Below are 23857 nucleotides of genomic sequence, written 5' to 3'. Positions count from 1 at the left end.
AACCAAAACCTAAGTAGTACAGTACCTTGTTTATTTTAAATACAAAATACAGTACAATGTGTAACATAGCTTGAAAGCTGCAGTAAATATATTTGAATGCATCAATAAAGGTAAATAACTTTTTAATAACATTAAAACAACGCAGCTGCCATTTTGGAAGGAAAAATAGTTGACAAATTCACCACACAGTAGAAAATCAGCGAAAGAGTGCAAAAAGAGGTGTGTTGTGGGAGGAGATGGGTGGGATGGGAGGAAAACCCTATAGATTTCACTTGACGATGGGCGTTGAATGGGTGGGACACATAGCAAAGCTACATAATATCCCTCCTCATATGTGAACCTGCATTGAAAAGCATTACAAACCTGCCACCAAAGCCCCTATTTCAAGCTCTCATGGTGAAGCTCTTATTTTAATGACAATAATTTTGGCTTTATATGTAGCGCTTTCGGCGCCACCTAATACCCAAAACTAAAAATGGGTATGGATGGACAGTTATGAATTAATCTTATCCATTGGCATTTCTCTGGCAATTTTCCACATCATTGTTTTTAGCCCATGTGCTCCATTGCAAACCAGTCTTTGTCCTAGTAGCAATGGTAGCAGTCAAGCCCGAAATGCTAGGCCATGTCACCTCTGCACAGAAACATTAGCAATCAGGGCAGGGTTTGGACTTGCTGGGCCTCATCAGTGAGGTGCATCTTGGTTCCATATATTGCAGCAAGCAGGGCACCCACGCCTGGTCAAACATTCTCTCACTTAGGAAAACAAACTATAACCAAAAACGTGATGTGTCCAAGGCTATTAATTAATCTTAGCCTCTGGCATTGCAACCTTCCACAACCGTTGTTTTTAGCCCATCTGCGCCATTGCAAAAGTGGACCAGCCATATGCAAATCAGTCAGGGTCCTACCACTAATGGGAGCAGTCTAGCCCAAACTGCTAGGCTAGGTCCCCTCTGCACACAAACACAAAAAACCCCAGACATGTTGAAGCCTGCGTTAGCAAGTGTTCTGATAAGGGATTCCACTAAAATGACCAAGTCTAGAAATGCATATTCTTAAACTCCCAGGGCACCCTCCTCTTAAAAAGGAGGAGCAAGCCCCAAAACATACAATTTCAGAGGTTTTTTATCTGTTTTTTATGGCTTGCTGATGATCAGAATAGGGAGAATCTTCAAGCAATAGACTCAGCCTTGTCTCTGGGGAGTTGTGTGTGATAAATGTCAGTGATTTTGAAATACTACACTGACTGACAGATGACTGGAGGAACAGATTAGAAATGGGATAGAGGAGTGGGTCAAGGTGATTAGTCCTCCTGTATTCATTCCGGGACCATCAGTTACTGTAATTGAGCCACTTACACTGTTGCTCCATCAAACATCTGATCGGTTTCCTGGCCAGCACTGAGATTGTGGTTATCGAAGTTATGTGGGAAATGTATTTGATGGGATTTTTTGTAATTCACTGTTCATTGATAGTGTACATTTGTCGAAATTAGAACATAGAAGAAATCGGAGGAACCGGTGTGCAGAGATTTGCTACACATGGCAAGCAGCGTTCTGACGCGGCGCCTGGCCTCAGTGTTGGTCCCATGAGCACCATTAACTCATGGGTTTGATATGAAACTGGAGCTTGCTGATCCTCTCAACATGGTAAGTTTGTTTTGCAGATTCAAAATCCACATTTTTGACCAACTCGTATACCTGTAAAGGTTAGATGCTGCTAGCAGAATTTAGCTATGTGTGTTAGAAGTAGGGTTTGTGTTAATAAAGATCCTCTGTTGTTTAACCCCAGCGCTGATGTTCCGATGAAAGAGAGGCAAAGCTTGGAGTGTGTCAGCCCACCTAGTATCTTAGTTGAGGGTGCCAACTTTGTTCAACTTACTGATTGTTAAAGTCAATGAAACCTTATTTGGGCTGTGTGGAACCCCATCCAAGCATCAACATGGCTTTCATTGTTTCCAAATCTGGACGGATCCACAATGATTTCCTCGCCATGCTGTACAAATTGTTTAGGGAGTGTGGATTTCCCCTGGTTCCACGTGCAATGCCATCATGGTGGATGGAGCAAGTGTTGGAGACGGTGTCACAAACACCTGAGCAAGTACGACCACCTGTCATGTGGTTGAACAGAGTATGAAGACCCTTTAGGAAGCAAAATGCAGAATGTAAGGAAAATAGTAAGTATGTGCGTCTGAGGTAGGTGTTCAATATATGATGAGTTTGCCTTCCGCAATACCCTAACTATGACTGATAGTCCCTTGATCAGTCAAGGTAAAGATACAACTGCTTGATAGTTAGGTGTGGATCATGGCGCAGAACCACACCTAACTATCAAACAGTTGTACCTTCAGGAAGCAACACAGTATTTTGGTCTCCAGGAAAGGCCAGGATCTGCCTTGCCTGAAACCTCAGACAGCAGATGCAACATTGCTACACAAATGCCTGCTGCGTTCATGTCTGACACACTGCTAGGACACATTCCATATTGAGGATTGCTGCCACCTGGCCACCTGGCCTTCTCCAGAGCAGTTTTGAATCCTGCAACCTCATAACATCTGAACCTACATGTCTGGCTGGTGTCCCTCATCCATTATGTGGCACAGGGGATCACTTTCACGCAAATGAACGCTGATGACACACGAGGCTAGAATACTCTTTGCCTCTCTTTGTATGAAAAGCTGACCATAGCGGGAGCAGATACCTGAAAAAATATTGAAGATGAATCAGCTTAAACTGGATAATCCTTTGGCCGGAAGCCACCAGTTCCTTCAAGCCACCACCTGCTGACTCTGCTCATTACGTCAGAAAGGATGGCTGTAATCCAAATGCATCAGGAATAAACCTTAGGTGAGACTAACATCCTGACCTTCAGAAGCTTCCACTACCTGTGCAACCATGTGATCCACCCTGGCTTCTCGAGCTAGCATACCCAAGCTTGGTTTTGGTGGAGAGGCTAGCAGGGTAGGACTGTTTAACCTCCTTGTCTTTCAGCCATAGGCACCCTCCTCTCTTAGACATTGAGTAGATGGACGTAGTCTCATTGACTGACTGTTACTGGCCCAGAAACTCCAAGGAGATATCTGCTATCCTTCTGCCTGGGTGTCTGTCCTTCTCCTCTAACTGTTCCACTGGCCCATCCTCCTTTTCTTTACCTCCAGTTTCTCCTTTTCTTTCTCTTTCTTCCTTTCGCTTTCTTTCCACCTTCTCTACTTTCCTTGATTGTGTCTCCTCCTCCAGCTCTTGCATTTCTCCATCCTAGTCTCTCCTTTTAACTTTCTCTGCAGTCTCCTGTCTTGCTTGAGCTTTGCCTCCTCTGACCTGTGCCGCACTTTCTTTTCCTACTTGTAATTTCCCTCATCCCACCTTCTGTGCTCTCTTCTCCTTCGTGATAATCTCCTCCTCTAAACTCTGCACTCTTCCAGTCCACCTCCGTCTTTTCCTTCTCCAATCTCTGTACTTTCCTCTCCCGCGAAATGGCCACCTCATACTCCAATCCCGCCGCTCTGTCTGTGATTTCATCTCCTCCAGCTTCCTCGGCTCTCACCTATTTCCTCCTGCTCCCTCAGCACTGTCTCTGCACCTCCACCTCCTCCTGCACTTTCAGCACCACCCAGATATTCACCTCCTGCACCTTCTGCTGTCTCTGCACCGTGTCTACCTCCTGCACATTTTACTCTCTGCACCTTCTCTACCTCCTCCACTTTCAGCTTTTTCTACGCCTCGCCGTCACCCCCTGCACCTTCACCCCTCTCTGCACTGCCTCTACCTCCTGCACATTTTCCTCTCTGCACCTTCTCCCGCTTCGCTTTTAGCTCTTTCTGCCCCTCGCCCCTCCACGACTTGTCACTTGCTACTCCAAACATTCACAAAGAGAATCGTTTTCCCTGGCTTCTATGAACCCTTAATGCCTCCTCTCGGACCAGGCTATCTATAGGCTGCATCAATTAAAAAAGTCTAATATATTCCAGCGGTGCGAAAAAAAATGCATATTGTTAAACACATAAGTGGATATATTTAGCTAACAAAATTGGTACACTTAAGAAGTTCTAACTATTAGTAGCTTTACCTCTTTGTGATTTAAGACGGAGAAGGGGCAAGGAAAGAACAGAGATCCCCAGCGCTTGCAAGAGTATACATTTTGTATAGTAAGGCTGCGGATGATTGGTAATATGTGGGTGTATACATGACAAACTGGGTCTTTTATTTTATCTCCTCTTCTCCCTGTTTACGTGTTTTGTGTCACCCCACTCCCCTTAATCTTGATCACTTGTTATACCATGATGATGACTTTACGTTTACATGGTGACATTATAACTATATTTTGCATATCAATTAATTTTTGCCTGCTGGTCATTAGGAACAATGGATTTATGTATATGCTGCACCACTTGTTTATGTTAACCTTAGGTTGTTGATGCCTGTGTGTGCTTTACATATTATTGGCTACTCATGATTGTGTCTCTTTGTGATTTAGAATGTCCCGAATATAGGAATTTTCTAAATGTACATATCACATTCTTCATGAGGGTCAATTGACCCACACTGGTTTACCTCGTGAGGCTACTCCTTTTGGAATTACATGGAATTACTCCTTTTGAAGTCACATGGAATTACTCCTTTTGGAATTACATTCTAATAGACAGAGCGTCTTATCTGTACTGATTGTGTTAGCTGAATGTATACACTAATGTGTTTTCCAATATGTATTTTTCGCACCGCTGGAATATATTATACTTTTCTGAATGATACTGTGATTTCTTACGGGGGTGGGGGGGTGAAGGGTTTATAGCCCCAGGTCTTTTGGTTGTAGCCCCTGATAGGAGCTCAGGGACTACAACCAAAAGGCTATAGCTAGCTCCGAATCCCACCAGTCCCACCATTAGCTTAGCCCCTGATCTTTTCCAGACCTAGCTACACCCCTGGGTATATACCTAAAAACTATCCAGTGTGTACATTCCACAGTGTTGAGCATTGATGGTCTCATTGAGGTTTCCATGAGCCTGACTATGTTGATCCGATTTAAGCAGCCATTGCCAAACCTGTACCCACATCCATAGCTCCTATTTAATGTGCAACTCATTGACGGTATATTCTATATACGTATGACACTGAGGTATGCAGTCCATCCCCTAGAATCCTCCTATCTATGAGCTGCACCTGTGATGTTTTTTTGCTTGAATTTTGTCATGCGGCAAGGACTCAAGTATAATTAATGATTTCCTTGTCTTCTGCTCCATGCCGCAGACCAATCCCTGAATAGGCCGGTCTGCAATCTTGGAACTCCTCATCATACGCATGCATGGTGAGGCACTAATGCGCAGTCTGTTCAGTAGCGGAGGTAGCTTTTGTTGCGGGGGAGGGGACCGGCCAACAGGGCACCAGCAGGAGACTGTGGCCAAAGTGCACAGAGCTTTCAGAAGGGGCTGCTGTATGCCCCTCGCGCTAGACTCCCAAAGCTGATCCTTCTGGACTGGCTCAACCACAGCCCGGCTCTGGAATCTCCCCTGCCATAGCAAAACTAATGAAAAGCATGGTTATCGCAGCCTTTTCTTCCTGACATCAGCTGATTTCCTCAGCCGGTGCCGGAGACCTGGCATTTTTACACACAGGCTTGCAGCAGTTCCAATACACTTCCCGCGTTACCAGGGAGTGCCAGAGGATTTGCATTATACATGCAGTGCCTCCGGTTTCTATTCTACTCTTCCGAGTGATTTTTTTATTTTCTCTTCACTTGCGCCCCTCCTCCCACACCTTCTCTTACCTTCGTGGGAACAGAGGAGGCCGCGCAATACGCTTACCTCAAGCAAGGCCCTCGCTGGTTGCTGCAACATGCCAGCAGAGGGAGCCTTCACACACTTGGTCCTTTCCTCATCTCCGGCGCTCGCTGACGCATTTCTTTTGATTCAAAGGATTCTAACGTGCAGCGAGTACCGGAGACACTTGTAACAGAGCATTATCCATTGATTTATTAGATTTCTGCTAATTTTCTTTTAAAAAGGGGGAAAGCACGAGAAGGCTTATTTTATTTTTCCACTGACAAACTTTATACAACAACAAAAAACCAAAAAAAGGGGTTATTATCTATAATCAAATTCAGAATATATATGATGGCTCAATGCACCTTCCAAACGGATCAGGAATGGTCAGAGGAGGAGGAGGAGGAGGAATGTGAAGAGCAAGATGTGGCTTTGGCAGACACTTTCAAAACATTGCTGGGCTCCTCAGTGGAGACGTCTATTAAGAAAGCAGTGGCAGACATGCTGCTCCCTATCCAACTACGTTTGGACAATATGGAAGCACACCTAAAGGGAGCACCCAGGCAGGGGAAACAGATAGCTCACAAGAGGAAGAGCGCTCCTGAAGGGGGAAGGACACCGTCTCGAAAGAGGAAAGCGGACTCTTTGACTCCCACACCCCCGCCGAGCCAGCCAGAATCAGCCTCAACCTCAGCCACGACCGCTATCAAAGATGCCTTCTCAAGGCTCAAGAAAGCCTTTTTGACCAGGAAAGAGAGCCCTTCCGATCCAGGACCCTCTCACCGGGAGGAAGATAAAGCAGGTGCAGACCCTCGAGCCCAGAGGAGTATCATCAGGGCACGGATGACGATGATGAGAATCAGGGGTATCACAACGATGATCAGACACCTCAATTCACAGAGGATGAGGAGGAACAGGATGCAGGGTCGAGTCCCAGCACATCTGGGAATGTGGCATCCCCATTCCTAAACCGAAACCTGGTGAGCATTCTGCTCTCGAAGGAATGTTTGTTCCTGAAGACTTGATTCACCTCAGATCATCTGACTGGGCTCCATCATCCAGGGCTATGGAATACATTAAAGACAGGCACTTCCGGCCCCTGGAAAAAGGGGTCCAAGCCAAGCTGAAAGCGGAATGTCCCAGTCCCGAGATCCCAGGGAAGGTAGCCCTAACTCCTGAGCTGGACACAAAAAATGATCACCTTCCTGGGTAAGAACAGCAAGGACCCTAAAAAAGGTATCGATAGAGCCTGGAGGTCTTGCCAGGACAAAGTCCTAGACATTACAGGTCCCTTAGCTAAAATCATGGACCTCGCTGACAAAGCCCTGGATACAGGGAAACCAATTGACCCATCCACCCTATCAGGATGTTCCCAATGAGCCCTATGCTTGCTCAGTAATGCCAACTACGCCATTTCAACAGAGTGCAGGAAGGGTATTCTCATGAAAATTGACCCTAAACTTGTGTAGGCACATTCACCGCTTTAGATAAAGTAGAAGCCTCAATAAAAAGAGTCTTTTCTACTAAGGTTTTATCTTGGGCTGGACGAGGCAGGGGCCGCTCCTCCGGCCGTTACTCCTTCGACAGAAAGTCCCAGCAATAAAGAGACCAGCATTCCTACTGGCAGGACAGAACAGACACCTTTTTCCCTTCCAGAGGAAGAGGAAGGGTCCGCGGCTGGAGAAGGGCAGCAAGATGGCCAGCACAACAGGCTTCAGGTCAGTGTAAACAAGGCAGCGGCAGCACCGCAAACGCACATAGGAGGGAGGATAGCTCTCTTCACGCAAGCGTGGGACTCCTTAACAGGAGATGCCTGGGTCAGAGACACCGCAAGTGGGTTCTGCTTAGAACTTTTTGGCCAGTATTTATACACGCGCCGCCCGACACAGATCGTAATGTCGCACTCAGACACCCTAGCATTAGGCAGCGAAGTCTGCAGTCTACACCTAAAGGGCCCCATACGCTCATGCTGAGACCACAGCAGATTCTTCAGACCAATATTTCTGGTACGCAGGAAGCAAAAGGTTTGCCCCGTAATAAACCTCAGAGCCTTGAACGACTTAATTGGCTACCGCCACTTCTGAATGGAGGGAATTCACATGCTCAGAGATATTCTGAGACCGGCCGACTGGCTTATTCGCCTAGACCTAAAGGACGCATTTCTAGTGGTGCCCATCCACCAAGCACGTGTGAGTCACCTGAGGTTCACATGGAGGAATTAGTACTGGGAATGCACGAGCTTGCCCTTCGGGCTCTCCTCGGCACTTTGGGCCTACACCAAACTCCTACGGCCGGTCGTAGCACATCTCCGGGAGAAAGGCGTCAGGCTTATCGTATACCTCAACGACATTATTCTCATGGCACAGACTGAGGACCTGGCAAGGCATCAAGCCCAGCTCTCCATAGACCTATTCACAACCTAGGTTTCCTCATCAATTGGGAGAAATCAATACTCATGCCCTCCAGGAGCCTGGAATTTCTGGGGTTCATAGTGGACACTCAGAACTCAAAGTTCCGTCTGCCAACTCCCAAGATACACTATACTCACAGAGAGACCCACAGGCACCTACAGATAATGCCATCTCCCTCTGGGAGTTAGCGAGAGTAATAGGTCTCCTGTCAGCATCCATACAGACAATATTTCCCAGCCCGCTACAATTACAGAGGCTGAAACGTCAACAACTGAGATGCAACCTTTCTTATTCACAGCATCTAGCCCTCTTGCCCGAAGCAAGAACAGAGCTCAACTGGTGGCTCACACATATGGAAGCCTGTAACGGCATAGCCATCTTTGGTTCGACTCCCGACATAGTGATTGAATCGGACGCAAGCTGTTCAGGCTGGGGAGCAAGATGCAGCCCCGTGGCCACGGGGGGATCATGGTCTCCCCAGGAGCTAGAGATGAACATAAACTGCCTGGAGCTTCACCAGAGGCAGAGTGAGTTGTTGTATCTTACTGAAGATGGACAACAACTCTGCCATGAGATATATCAATCATCTGGGTGGCACCAGATTGAAACCTCTGGCAGAGCTAGCCAAGGATTTTTGGCATTTCTGTCTGGAACACCAGCTATCCGTAACAGCGGAATATCTCCCAGGGCTAAGAAACGAAGTGGCTGACTGGCACTCTTGCCACTCCAGTGACTGGAGACTCGCCAGGGAGATCTTCACGCGCCTCCAGCAAACACAGGGCCCTTTCTCCACGGACCTATTTACTTCTCGCCTCAACACCGAGCTCCTGGAATTTTACAGCTGGAGGCCACACCCAGCAGCTGTATTGACAGACGCCTTTCTACAACGGTGGACCGGGGGAGTTGCTTACGCCTTTCCCCCGTTCACTATGATAGCGAGGACCCTGGCGAAGGCCCGTCAGGAGAAAACAGAGCTAGTCCTCATAACCCAAGTTTGGACCTCGCAGAATTGGTATCCAATTCTTCTGGAACTTTCATTGGATTTTCCAATCCTACTACCCCAATCTCCGAGTCTGCTGTCGGGTCCACCAGGTCAACACCACCCCCTTCTCCCAAGCGGGTCGTTGACCTCAGCAGCCTGGAGGATTTTAGGGCAAGATGGTGGGTCCCCGGCATTTCAAACAAGGCAGTCAGTCTCATTGATGAGAGCTGGGCTCCGTCAACGTACAAAAGATACACCAACTCTTGGAGCGCCTGGACACGCTGGTGCTTGGAGAGGGATCTCCATCCAGTTTCAGCACCTGTAGAAAAGATTTTGAATTTCCTAGCTTCACTAGTGGAGTGTGGTCTGGCTTACAGAACAGTGAACGCTTATTGTTCGGCAATTTCAGCCAGCCATGATCTTGTCGAAGGCTGCCCAGCAGGGGAACACCATCTCGTATGCAGACTGCTTAAAGTATACGCCTAACAGTACTGCCTCTGGCCCGCTACATTAAACTTTGGGACGCAAACACAGTACTCAACCTTTTTCTTTCCTGGCCTCGTAACGAGGAACTATCCCGTACAGCCCTCTCGGGCAGGCTCACTACTCTGCTATGCCCAGTCTCCTGCAGAAGAGTCTCTGATGTCAGAGCTCTCGACCTAGCAGGCAGATCTTTCTCTCCAGACAGAATCGTTTTTCACATATCTAGAAGAACAAAGTGACACTCAAGAGTGTTTTCATATCCTGCCTTTAGCGAGCAACTGAAACTATGGCTAGTAAGATGGCTAAAGGTCTACGAGGAGGTGACTGCACCTTTTAGGACCAACAACACAGGGCAGCTCTTGATAGCACTCTGCAAACCACATAAAGCGGTCTCCGCCGCTACCCTAGCTCGCTGGGTACGCTGGACTCTCGTACAAGCGGGAATAGATACTAGTTTATTTGTATTTTGTATTTGTTTTTGTTTTATTTGTAAAGCGCAGCCAGACCCATGGGCAACCGGGCGCATCATCTTACATATAGGTTACATAGCGTTACAATCATGTTCAAGGCAGGAGACACTCGCTCTCCCTATTTACAAGAGATAATGGGAGAGAGGAGTCAGGTAAGCAGACAAGTCAACAAGAGAAGCAAATAAATATGTAGGAAATACAATAAATATAGGCATACAATAAATGAGGCAGAATGTTCCTACAGTATGAAGACAAACCTAGTGATCTATGAGGTTAGGCTGTCATTGCATCCATGTCCTGAAGCCAGCGTTTAGTGTTGCGCTTGAATAAATGGAAAGAGGGTTCTGATCTAAGGGAAGCAGGGAGTGTGTTCCTTAACTTTGATGCAGTACTGGGAAGCTAGCACCTCCTGAGTTGTGGAGTTTGAATCTCGGTATGGACATAGTGTGTATTTGGGCTGCTCTAAGTGGTCGTGAAGACGTATGTGAAGTGAGTTGGTTAGTAAGGTAGTTTGGAGCAAGGTTGGCCCTAGCTGTGTGTGTTAAAGAAAGTGTTTTGAGCGATATTCTGTGCTCCACCGGAAGCCAACGCAAGTTGCGTCTAGTCTCAGAAATATGCGACTTCTTCGGGATGTTAAGGGCTGCCCTGATGGCATTATTTTGAATTACTTGTAACTTGTTGATATTTTTGCGGCAAGTCCCTAAGTAGAGGGCGTTACAATAATCAATTTTGGACAGAACTAGAGTTCTGGCAAGTGTGATACAATTAGGTGTAGTGATGAAAGGCCAGCAGGTGGTGATTAGTTTATATGTGGATGATGTTGCTACCGTGTTGGTTTGTCTGGAGAAGGATAATGTGGCGTCAAGATAAATGGCAAGTGTTTTGGTGTTGTTGGAGACGGTAATGGAGTTGCCATGTATAGTAAATGATTTGAAGGCAGTGTTTAGTTTCTTCAGTATAGCGTGTGTACCAAGGATTAGCAGCTCAGTTTTTTCATCATTTAGACAAAGACCGTGTTGCGCCATCCAAGCTTGTATCACTGAGTAGATTTCATTAAGGGTTTTACTGTCAGTTGCGTAGTCACCACTTGATGGGAATAAGTATCTGGGTGTCATCCGCATAGTTTGTATACGTAAAACCCAGATAGTCAAGGAAGTCGAACAGGGGCATCGTAAAGACGTTGTAAAGCGTAGGGGACACACAAGTCATTTTGGCAAACACTCAGTAAGAGGCGCTATGGCCTTCAAGGCTTTCCAAGTAGGAGTCGGATTAGAGGACATTATGAGAATGGCCGACTGGGCAAGAGAGTCTGTTTTCAAACAATTCTACCTAAAACCGGTAGAGCAACCTGCAACTGTAATGGTAAGTAAGCTTTAAACTAGCATAATGGGAGCCTCCGGTCTTGACATAGAACAAAGATTTTCCAGAATAACTTTTAAGAAAGTACTGATTCTATTAAAGACATGAAGAAATTAAACAGCACAATAACGGGAGGGTCCACAGTTATTCAATCTATTATCTGGAAGGTTACGATTATTGCTCTATCGTAAACAATGTAAAGTGATGTATTAACTTGGCTAATTTCTTTCCCTGCCACTCATCTAATAGGGTTATTATACATACCAGGTAACCCTCTGATGTTTTTCTCATTTTCCGATAGGGACATCGGACAAGTCCTCTTTACTGGAGCAGAGTTTCAACACAATGTCCACAGCTGCAAAGCACAACCACACACACATCTGATTATTCGTCTATTATGGTTTGCAGCATCGAAAGAGGAAGTGGTTTATGGCTAGCTCCTGTTTGGAGGGACTACCTATACCTCATTGGCTGTTGCGGTCACATGTTGCAGTGACCAGTTATGGACTTTGGCTAAGCCTTATGGGAAACAGAGTTTTTTTCACAGTGACTTCATTTTTTCTATGGACTGTGTTTGTTATTATGTTCAAATGTTTGTTCATATGGGATTTCTGCACGCATTCAAGTTACCAATGTAATGTTACTATACATCAGGTGCATAAATCCTGCTGCTGAGCTTTCTATATGGACTTTAAATAAAAGAAATAGAAGCATAATGCTCGCCAATGTGTCTTTAATAGAATCAAGACTTTCTTTAAAGTTATTCTGGAAAATCTTTATTCTCTTCTGTCAATCTTTTCAAATATCCAAAGTAATCACCATGTTAAAATGTCTGTGCATATCTGTTGCATTCATGACATTTTTTATAACATGTTTATGTTTCATTATGTCTTCTCTGTTTCTCTGTCGATTTGTCTGAATGTACATGGACGAATCATTTGATCCGTTTTTTGTCTTTATTATTCATATTGGTTTTTATCAGATTTTCTTTTATATATCTAACTCTTTAACAAATAATATATTTAGATCAACTTTTGTCCATGTTTTAATACTTCACCATATATATATAGCCCATAAACTCACTTTCAATATATGATACTCAATACTTAATGTTTTTTTCTCTGTCTCTATTTGTTTATCTTTTTTTCTCTGTACCTGTGAAAACATTTTACTCTATTACTCTGCCTCTACCACCTACAACTCACTGTTTGAAGTGTTGCGCCTGATTGTCTCGATCTCTGTTTGTGACTACGTACCCCATCACTCGAGACTTGAAGGTTGTAAAGCCACACGTCCTTTGCCCAAAGGTGCGTGTCTGTCCCTCCCGTTTGGGCTGTGCATTGCTCTGTCGCTGCCTAGACACACATTGTTGTGCCATACTCACCTTCCATTCCTTCCCCCTCCATTTCCCTCCACCCATCCCTCCCTCACAAAAATAGAACAGTAATCTCAATCTTCTGGGATGATCATGCAGCTTCTGTTTGCCCATTTGCTGTAGCCATCATCAGGACAAACATGTCTGCATTTCATCAATGAATACAACCGGAGAGTGCGGCTTATATACGGATGTTAAACAAAACATTTGTTCTATACAACAGAATGCCATGTGCTTTATAACATGATTCCTATTGCTTGGACTACTGAAAATCCTATTGATGGATGATCTGTTCTTTCAATGATTACATACGTAAACAGTTTGAATGGTTCCATTCTATGCAGTTGAATATTTTCGTTGCAATACAAAATATAAAGATATACTACTAAATTCCCAACTCAGCGCAATGATTGAAAAGTATAACTTGCTATATTCTTTTTGTGAGAAGCGACTAAACATACTAACTGTGTGTGTACATTTAATGAGGGTCTTCTGTGTTATGCGTTTGGAAAGTGATTGCGCAAATGCTGACAGCAAACGTTTGGCTACGTTGTGAACTAACGTCATGAAAAGGACTATACCATATTGGTCTGACAAGCTGATGTCAGCTAGAGAGGCGCAAGTTACGATTTATTGCCACAAGAGCACTTTAATTTAGGGCGATCGATCAACGGATTAGATTATCACAAGATGGCGGTTTACGACGCATACGTTTCACATATGTAAATGTCTGGAAATCAATGGTAAGATGCACTGGAAGAAAAAATGCAATTGACCAATATATGCTAAAAAATACACACCTTACCCATTTGGTGAATACAATTCCTGAGAGAACTTCTCCTTTAAAAACACGGTTGCACATTTCAAACAATCAGCATGTTTTAATTTTAGGCCATTTTAGGTCGTAGAAGTTTACATTTGGAAAAGAAAGTAGAGTACTGACAGAGAGTCTCGTGCCAGCTGACAAATCTGCACCCTTTTTTCAAATTTGATTGCCAGATCCTCTGCTCTACAAATGCTTTGGTTGTGAAGTGCATACAAGTGTATATAAGCTTAAAAACAGCACAGTATGCCACTACACATTGGGGGTGGGTATAGCAAAACTTCACTCAGATGCAGTGCAGTGTCTTTCTAGTTTCACACCATGAAGGACGTGATAATGTGCAGTTAGTACTCTTTCAGACGTGCCGACGATGTGTGTGGGAAGCGGCTTACTGAGATTCCAATGATCATATTGCAACAAAAAGGTACTTAGTGTGTCAGCTAACATTTCAAATTTTATGTCATTGTATTTTGTCAAGTACACTTTGGTCAGCACTGTGGTTTCATGGTGCTGATTGCAACTTGTTGTGTCATGAAGGTACTCGGGGTCTACTTGAAGGGCCCTGGGCGTTTTCGTAGAAGGTTTCACAGCAGATGTGCCTGATGGAGAAAAACTGTCCTCCCAGCAGTTTATGGGCACAGAGCTATCTCCGTGAAAAATTCTTATCCTACATCCCGGGCCGCATCTTTTGCTCCAGTAATGCTCTTCTGGTGACAGTTCCGAAGTTCTGTTTTTCTAGGATAGGGGGCCTGGCTGCTTTTTCTGTGGCAGCGGCTAAACTATGGAATTAACTGCCCGTCACCCTGAGACGTATTGAGATTCACCTTCAGATTCGTCATCTCCTCAAAACTTGTCTCTTTGCTGTAACTCACTAGTCCTTCTCTGTGCTATCGTCGCGCCATGATGCCCCTGGGCGACCGTGCGCATTTGAAATACCAATAACATAACAAATCATAACATAACATAACATTCCTTGTCTGGATCATAGGATTGGAGCTAAATTATATCTACTAGATCTTAAGATCTAATAGTAGATGATCTGTTCTACCCCTCGGCTTGTCACAATTTGTTAGTCAGTTTTGTTAATTTACTATTGCCGCTTCTCCTCATCTCTTTTGCCCTTTTATCTACTTTTCCTCTGCAGGTACAGTCTGGTTACACTGGACAGGGGTAAAATGCATCAATTTTTGTGTAAGGTTCGAGCGCCATATGTCCAACATGATGGTGATTGTTGTGGTACATAAACTCAGCAGCATAACATAACATTTAGAAATGCAAAAAATGCCTGGCCTTCGAAATGCTTGATTTATGTGGTTAGCCTTTTCCTGGCATTTCACCTCATTTGTTAAGGACTGTGACGAGGAAGAGAAGTACGTATTGTGGTGGATATTGCCAGTATGTAATTAAATGGTTGCATTTATTTATGGGTTGTAAGGCACTACACACTGGCAAGGGCCCCTTTTGGCTTTCAAAAATCATTACACAAGACTTTGAAGGGGCTATCATTTTGAGATTCTGATCAGCATTTTACATTCCTTTTTTACACAAAAATGACTACCTTCCTCGTGCGATTCGCCACATATATATTCATTAAGGCCACGATTACAGCATTGAAAAGATATGGGTCCAAGGTTGCCAATGTCAGATATACTGTACTTAATTTACCTTGTGGTGCATTGAAATGCAGTTTTTAAAAGTCTCTTTCAACTTTAATTTCGAAACATTACAGGGTACAGGTGTACCCAGTACAGCAGGGTGGCAAAGCTACCACAATCTGTCTCATTCCGAAGCACGAGGTGAATCTGTGTGAATTAGGGCGAAAGAGCAGAACATTCGGTTTGGTTCTTTTCCCCACATTCTGATCCTTCTCTGCACACACCATGGAGTCATCGCATTTGTGGTTTGAAAGGTACAGTAAACCGCAATCACGTGGGTGTCGTTGTCTTTAACCCGCACGTATGTGGGGGAATCAGATGCGACCACTGCCCTGTATGCTCTCTGCGACAGATCTACAATGGCAGCTATCTGAGCAGCTATCATTTACATGCATGGTGGCCGCAGAACTATTGATTTGAAATTCTATGTCAAGACTGGACGCGAGCATTATGCTTCAACTTCAATTTATTTACTCCTCAGCAGTTTCAACAAAAACACAAGAAAACACTGAAAAGGATCCCCATATCACTTTTCTTTTCTTGACAACTACAAGTTTCAATGTCTCTGTAGTCCCATCCTGCACAGTCCAGCCATGACACACTTCCTGTCCCTGGACTCCGCCTCTTCGGCAGATAAGTACCTTTCTATCACGTCTCGATTGTTTTTGCATGATTGATTGTTTATCACATAGAAATAAGGGCTAAAGATATGATAATGTGGAATATACAGATATAGATGTTGAATTATCTGTGATACGCATCGTACAATGTTAGCAGAATAATGAAACTGCGACCAGAGGTTGAGAAACTGTAACCCTAGCGAGGAGAGCGATATATCTTGCGTGTACGTGGCAATTTTTCAATTAGGTTTAGCATATACTACCCGGCGCGAGACGGGCAATCCCTGTGCCGCATTATTGGCATGCCCGGGGGTTCGCCAGGCCTCACAGCCGTAGTTTAGAGCAACCCCCACCTTATTGGGGACGGACTAGGCATACGCAAAGCTCTCCGACTCCCACCTTTGGAGAGGTGGAGTCTGAGCGCTGCATCGCAACGACTATCAATCGTGCGACAGAGGAGAAGGAGAAAGAAGTGTAAACGCCGGGCCCGGCGGTGATCATAAGAATAAAAGATTAATAACGTGGCATGCACTACGATTGAAGGCCACGACAGGCCTAAGCTGCCGGTGCATACACAGCGTGTATAACAGATCAGCTGATCTATCAGCTCAGAAGAGCTGGAAGCGGTGCATACGGCCGTAGGTTACTAATAGAAAAGGAGAATTAATATCTCCTGCAAGATGGTGATTGCAAAGCATCTTACTCAACGCAGACGTGGGCGTGCAAAAGACACCTGACTCAGGTATTAGGCACACAGCACATGCAAACATATATGAATTCGAGTGGGGTGAGGAGGAACAACCTCTAGACCTCGCCGCCAGTTTTAAGGAAGTGCTGGGGAGCTCGCTGATAGATGCTGTGGCGCAAGGGGTGAAACACTTTCAAGAAAGGCTGGAGATGCTGGAATGCATACTAAGCCAGCCCCCAGAGAGCACCAAAGATAGTGACAGCACGCCCACAGGACCCTCGGAAAACCTCTACTGACCCCCTGGGTCAACCATACAGGTTGAAAGAGAAGACCCCAGAGGCAGTTGACGCCTTCACCAAGCTGAAAGAAGGCTTCATGAGTAGGCAGACAGTGCCAGGCCTCACAACCCCTTCCCAGGGGAAGAAAATATGGGCGATGAAGACCCAGGCTCGGAAGAGGAGCCAGCAGAAGGTGAGCTATCTTCCCACAAAGAGGAAGAGAAAGCAGAGGAAGAGGGGGCAGAGCCCTGGTGGGGGGAGGTAAGAAAGCCTGCAAGGAAAAGCATCTGGACCAAGAGCCAGAAGGGATCTTGGATACGTTTGACTCGGACAGTATCTGGAACCCTAGATCCTCTGACTGGCAGCCCTCCCCCAGAGTAACACAGTACATGGCCATCAGACTAAGGAAGACCCTGGACAAAGAAGTGAGGCAAAGCCTACAAGCAGAATGCACGCAGCCGGACCTCCCCACGAAAATTGATTGATAGGTCCTGGCGGCATGGGTGTAATTTTAGGGGGGGGCATGGGTGTTTGTTTCCCCCAACTTTCATGGCACACCATTTTGTCTCCATTCATTTGGCTAGGGTGCCTTTTCTTCAGATGTCATGTCCCCCCAACTTTTTCAGCAAAGTTACTCCACTGCCTGGAGGAGCTTCCAGGAAAAGGTGCTAGACATATCTGGTCCATTAGCTAAGGTACTGGACCCGGCGGAGAGAGCCTGAGATACTGGAGAAGAAGTTGATCCCGAAGCCCTGGCCAGCTGGGCTCAGAGAGCGGTATGCCTACTAGGCAACGCAAACTGCGTCATCTCTTCAGAGAGGATGAGAGGTTTGCTACGTAAAATAGATCCTAAATTAAGTGATCTAGCATCCTACTAAGCCGGTGAAGCGGCACAGGCTCTCCTCTTTGGGGGGACGTTTGGCAAGCAAATGGGCCGATTCATCGACACCTTCACTTCACTGGAGAAGGCCCAGGCGTCAATTCGAACGATTTTCCCAGGCAGAGTTTTTGCTGGACCAGCCGCTATCAGGGTCGTGCAGCCTGTTGTTTCCCCGGAGGGACAAGACCCCAGAATCCCAGAGCACAGTACTGGGAAAATAAGCACCAGAAATTCTTCTTCCCGGCCAGAGGACGATTCCCAAGAGGGCACAGAGGTAGAGGAGCCGGCTGAGGCCAGAGCTTTACCCCAGGTGAGAGTCACGATATACCCGCCGGTGGGGGAGGGGACCAGCGATTTCCTGGGACAGTTGGCACACGCTATAACAAAGTATGGGACGTTACAGTGGTGCTGCACCTATTGGCGAGCTGGTCAGAAGATAGGTATCTGTCAATAAAACAACTATCCAGCAAATTAGCGATGCTTCGATGCTTGGTATCCTGCAAGCGAGTAGCAGATGTCACGTCACGGCGCTTGAGATTAACAGGAAGTCCTTCGGCCCAGAAGGGGTGACCTTTTCAATAGTCAAAAGGACTAAGACAGGAAAGACTACAGTACACTATCCATATTTTCTGAGTAACCCGAAATGGTGTGTAGCGAGATGCATTAAGGAATACGAGAACAGAACAGCAGAGTACAGAGCAGCCGGTGCTACTCAGTTATTAATTGTGCATAGGAGGCCTTTTCAGGCAGTAGCGACAGCCCCCATAGCAATGTGGGTGGGAGAGGTGATGGAGATAGCAGGTATTGACTTAGAAATGTATGGAGCGCGTATTCAGTGAGAGGGGCAATGGCGTCCAGAGCTTTTACAGCGGGGGTATCTCTGAGGGAGATTATGCAAGCAGCTGATTGGGCTAGCGATAATACATTTAAAGAGTTTTATTTCAAGCCAATTGAAGGTTTGGCTACAACTGTATTGGGAAAGCTTTGAACAGGCATAATGCTTGCCTCCAGTGTTGACATAGAATGAAGATTACCCCTGGTAACTGCGCAGGGAGTCTTGATTCTATGAAAGACTAGGAGGCGAACATTATACACAGTACAAGAACACTACCCTGACATTGTTATTGGTATAACCCTTAGGGGAAGACCAGAATAATAATTGAGAGTTAAGGTTCAGTGGGTGCCAAGATCTAAGAGAAGCAGATTAGCCCAGACGGGATATGCAGCTACGTTGAGTCTGCGACAAGTTGAAGTTGTTCGCCCTGTTGGTTGGACATTGTTTACAGGTTCAAGAAATGCAGTGAGAGCACGTAAAAGAGAGGAAGAGTCCAGGGACAGGAAGTGTGCCATGACTGAACTGTGCAGGATGGGACTACAGAGAGATTGGGACTTGTGGTTTTCAAGAAAAGAAAAGTGATATGGGGATCCTTTTCAGTGTTTTCTTGTGTTTTTGTTGAAACTGCTGAGGAGTAAATAAATTGAAGTTGAAGCATAATGCTCGCCTCCTAGTTTTTAATAGAATCAAGACTCCCTGTGCAGTTAGCAGGGGTAATCTTCATTATTGCTCCTGCTTTTTTTGTTTGGGCATTATGGCCAGTAACAATTTGCTAAAATCATCTGGTACAATAGAATCAGGATGTTGATCCCGGCCACAGCATGATTTCCCGCATAGGGTTTAGTGTTGTGCTCCTGTAAGAGATAACACGTCCCTGCTAAGGGCTCATGCTGGTGTCACATGTCTGTGACCATGTGACTAAGTAAATAAAGGTGAAGAGCGGTTTTATCTGACTCCTGCCTGCTGTGTCTTTGTTGCAACGCTCCGTCACAGGCAGAGGGCCTGCTCCTGCATAGCCCCCCACAATGGCAGTGCCCCTGCAAGGCAACGTTGCCCCCAATGTAAGTAGCAGAGCCCCTTCTAGGCAGCTTTGTGTCCGTGTCACAAGTCCCTGCTGGGCAACTCTGGTTGTGTGATGTAATGGCCCGGGTGCCCCCAGGCCATGGTGCGTCTGTGTGACCACGGGCTAACAGAATGGTCCCTGTTATTGGATTGGCGGCTGGGTGCCCCCAGCAACTATGTGCCTGCACCCTTTGCCCAGTGGGTCCCGACATAAAACAGGGAACCCTGTGCAGGGAGGAACCTCCTGGGCCACCCTCATAAGAATGGCATGGATGCAAGAAAAAGAGCAGAACGCCTTTTCAACACATTTTCTTGCCTAGACGCCAATCCGAATGAGGGTGAGTGTTGTTAGAATCTGCTAAGAAGAAGAGCATGTCCGTGATATGATCAGAATGACTTTGCTAAAGCATTGATAATTGATGAATTTCTTTGGCTCAGATGTCTTTGGCCTGATTTTGGTGGAGGAGCAAATCCAGGTTTGAGTTTTGACCCATACCTGGAAGATGATAAGTTGTGCGGTTCCTTTGTATTAGGCACGCTTGTTTCGATATGAGTACCCAGAGAGAGACAATCATGTCTCATGCAGGGACATGATTGGCCCTCGCCAGGTCGTTACCTGAAGCACAAAGACATTCGAGCAGCGGTGTTCCATTCCAGTGCGACAGAAACTTTCTTTTTTTATTTGCAGCATTCTTTTTTTATGTGCGATATCCACCATTTTAAGTTTGCTGAAACTCGAAAGATAGAGCGAGTTAACCGTGTACTGTTTCCCTAACATCCCGTTCTACTTTCTTCATGCCAGCAACATTATGTTTGTGTTTGTTTTATTTTAAAACTAGAAGACCACCTTTGCATGTTATTCAGTGGTCTCCAATCCATCCAATATGGCCGCAAGCCGTCTTTGCACGGAACAGAACGAGAAGTCTAGTCTTCTCGTTCTATTCCGATTCCTGACAGCTGAAGGCCATTTCGCGTCGGCTCTGCGTTCAAACGCAGATGTCGACATACACCGAAGCTCCGTACGAGCTTCTTTTGCTTTTAGTAGCCCCAGAAAATGTCTGGGAGCAGTGGTCGAAGTGGGTGGGAGCGGTTGGGAGCAGTGCTCCTCTACTTTTTTAAATTAAGTTTTACAGTTCCTATACTTTTATTTTAAAGCAAAACCGTTCTGGAATGGTTTCTATTTAAAATAAAAGTGGTGGAAGAAGTTAAAACTTGCACTTTCAGTGCACTGCACTGAATGTTCCCTTAAACAGCAGATGCATGAGTTTGGGGTTTGTATTGTGCATGGGAAGGGGCATGGTAATAGGGTTTGTGAGGAGTGGGTGCAGGCCAGTAGGGCACATAGTTCCACTACTTCATTTTGTTCACTTCGACCACTGTCTGGGAGTATAAATAGCAATACAACCCTCAGAGGGGGGCATTACTGGTCGGGTAATGCCCCCCTCCTCGTGTTCTATTGCTATAATAGCAGCCTGGTTGATCTGCAAGCTCTTAGCTAAAGGAACACAGACATTGAAAAGTGCACATGGATGGAAAACCTCTCAGAGAGTGGAAGGAATTTGTGTGTGGAATGCCGTTCCCCACAATATTAGGCACTGTGCCTATTTGACGCTTTTTAAAAAAGATTGAAGCCCAATTTCTTGACCTCTCAGGTGACATATTGTTTACTGTGTTCGTTTTATGATCTGCCTTTTTCCACTCCTCGTTTTTGTATGGTTGCTTTTTTCTCCAGAATTGTATTTCTATTGTGTACCTAAATTCGTGTGTTGTAGTTAGCTGTCTGTCGTTATTAGTGCCATGAACCAGCTTTTTTACTTGCATATGAATAGCATAACAACATTTGTTTACGTCTATTTTACCAGATTAGCCTCAAATAATGCCTGTATCATCAAACATTATAAGTTTGCAGCTTGATACATTTTTTACAGCAATAATTGACAAGGGCATTGCCATCAGTGTGTTAGTAAAGAGGCCATCATTTAATTTAATGCACTGAGATCGGAAGCTACAAGTACTGTGGGTCATTATAGCACTTATCAGGCCTCATGTCAGAGAACAGGGATGGTCTGTATGGGAAACAAAACTAACTTTGTGAGCAGCTACAGTTTCAAACACGTGATCTCTAAACCGAAAAAGATGCGAGAAAAATCCCCCAGCTCTGGCGTAATGTGGAAATATGAGCGTCACCAGTTCTGAAGCATATGCATCAGGAGCCTGGCAGAGGGTCGATCCTCGAGATATTCGAATGGTACAACAAGGGGAGTCCAAGGAGAAGCATTGGTTCTGTTCAAAATTCACCAATCTGTGAGAAACTCAGCTGGGTTAACGTCACGTGAGGATATGTGGTGTTGCCCCTTTAAGAATATGTGTCAATGCCTGCCTGTTAATAAAAGGAGTCTCAGTTGGCATGTGTGGCAGAACAGCGACAGACTCCATGAATGGCACTGCTGTCCTATATCTCATCTATTGGGGCTGCAGGCTGATGCCGTGTGATCACGTCCCTGCTGCGCTGGCCTGCAGACTGAAACCGTGTGACCAGAGTACTGCAGCCACCACTCATCTGGGTGCCCCCAGATCAGTATGTGTAACCTGGGGGACCCCAGGCCACTGTCATGCTGTGTGACCACAGCCCAGTTGCCAGCCCAGGAGACCCCAGCAACTGATGTCTAGCCGTGTGATCATGCAATCAGGGTGATCCCTGCAACAGTCCAAGTCTGTATGGCCACAGCAACAAGGTTCCCTGCTGGGTGCTCCCAGCAACTGTCTGGCTGGCCCGTGTGCCCATAAGCCAGTCACAACAGGATGTGCACCCCGTCCAAAAATGCACCACTTTCGCTTCTTAGCATTGGCAAGTGCCGTTTTCTCGTGGTACTTCCACCTGTTTGCCTTTCATTTCTTTACACGTTTTAGGGGATGATGAAGTAGCATCCCTGCGGAGCTCCGGGCGAGGCATCCAAACGCTGGAAATGACACAAACGGTGGTACAGTGGAGCTGTGCTGGCCTTCTGCATAGAGATCTGCTGCTGGGGACAGCACCCGGTGAAGCGGCTGCTCCCATTCCACAGCCCCCCCCCCCGGATGCTGGGGCCCTGGCTACCCAAAGGCATGGGTAAAGGGTTCGAGGTGGGGGGGGGGGACTGTTGCACGATTTGTTTTCGTTATGTAGCTCAATCCCTCCATGCTCGACGATATGGGAGGTTTGGGTTTCCAAGGCAAACACCTGCATGCTGGCGTGTTGCCATAGTAATTGGAGTTGTTTTCATCTGGGCTGTTGGCGGACCTGGGTTGATATATTTATTATTGGTGGTGTCTGAGATGCTGGGAAGCAGTCCTCTGTACTTTGGCATGGGGAAGCGCACGCAGAAAAGAAAACACTTCCCCGGACAGATCTAGGAGGAAGGTGTCTGCAGTGCTGGAAATTGAAATTATTAACTACCAGGGGCCGGGGTGCAGAGCGGGGGTGTTTAGGATTAGATTTTTCTCAGCACCCCCGTCAGCCCCCAATAAAAAACATTTACATTTCAGGAGATTAATTAATACATTATGTAAGAAAGGAGGAGTTTCCTGTAATGTTGCAAACTAGAAATGGTGCACATCTTTTAAATGGACAAAGCTGTTCTTTAATATTGCCGGCTGAGTACAATCCTGACAGTAAAACGCACAAGTGTTCTTCCCTTAGGTTCCTGTAGTCTAATGGTTAAGTCACACGACTTTGGTCCTGGTGATCCGAGAGTTTGAATTCCCGCCTCAGGAACAAACAAAGATTGTTTAAATTAACAGGCACAAATAGTTCTTCCAGGGAGACATTTTTTGACGGATCTCGGATCTGGGAAAATCTGGCCCAATAACCAGTGCTGGATGTCTGGGTTCTCTTAAAAGAGGCTAATGCAGATTTTCAAGAGATCTATTCAGGAAAAGGTATTTAAGAAGCATTGAGCTTCCTGTCTCTCCCCAGACACTTCCTCCTTCTCCTCTTCCTCTGAGTTTTCCTCATGAGATTCAATTGTTTTCAGAGACAGGGAACAAGGTGGAACATATCTGGATAAGGACTCTGTGGCCTCAATTCTAATCCAGGTGGCTCATTATGTGGGATTCACTCAACCAGACCTGCGCCTATGGACGCCACCACCAGGATTCCTCCTTCCAATTTAAGAAGACTTTGAAGAAAAGCCTGACCC

General features: G+C 45.8%; 1 protein-coding gene across 1 annotated transcript in view; it reads right to left on the bottom strand.

The window, feature by feature from the left end:
- LOC138566624 (toll-like receptor 7) overlaps positions 1-23857 on the bottom strand; it is a 73994-nt gene that overhangs the window by 27982 nt on the left and 22155 nt on the right. The gene's annotated exons all lie outside the window — the stretch shown is intronic.

Source organism: Ambystoma mexicanum, chromosome 2p (assembly GCF_040938575.1).
Source record: "Ambystoma mexicanum isolate Mex_15411 chromosome 2p, UKY_AmexF1_1, whole genome shotgun sequence".
Classification (NCBI taxonomy): Eukaryota; Metazoa; Chordata; class Amphibia; order Caudata; family Ambystomatidae; genus Ambystoma; species Ambystoma mexicanum.
The sequence above is the reverse complement of the archived record's forward strand: the minus strand, read 5'-3'. Positions and strand labels throughout refer to the sequence as shown.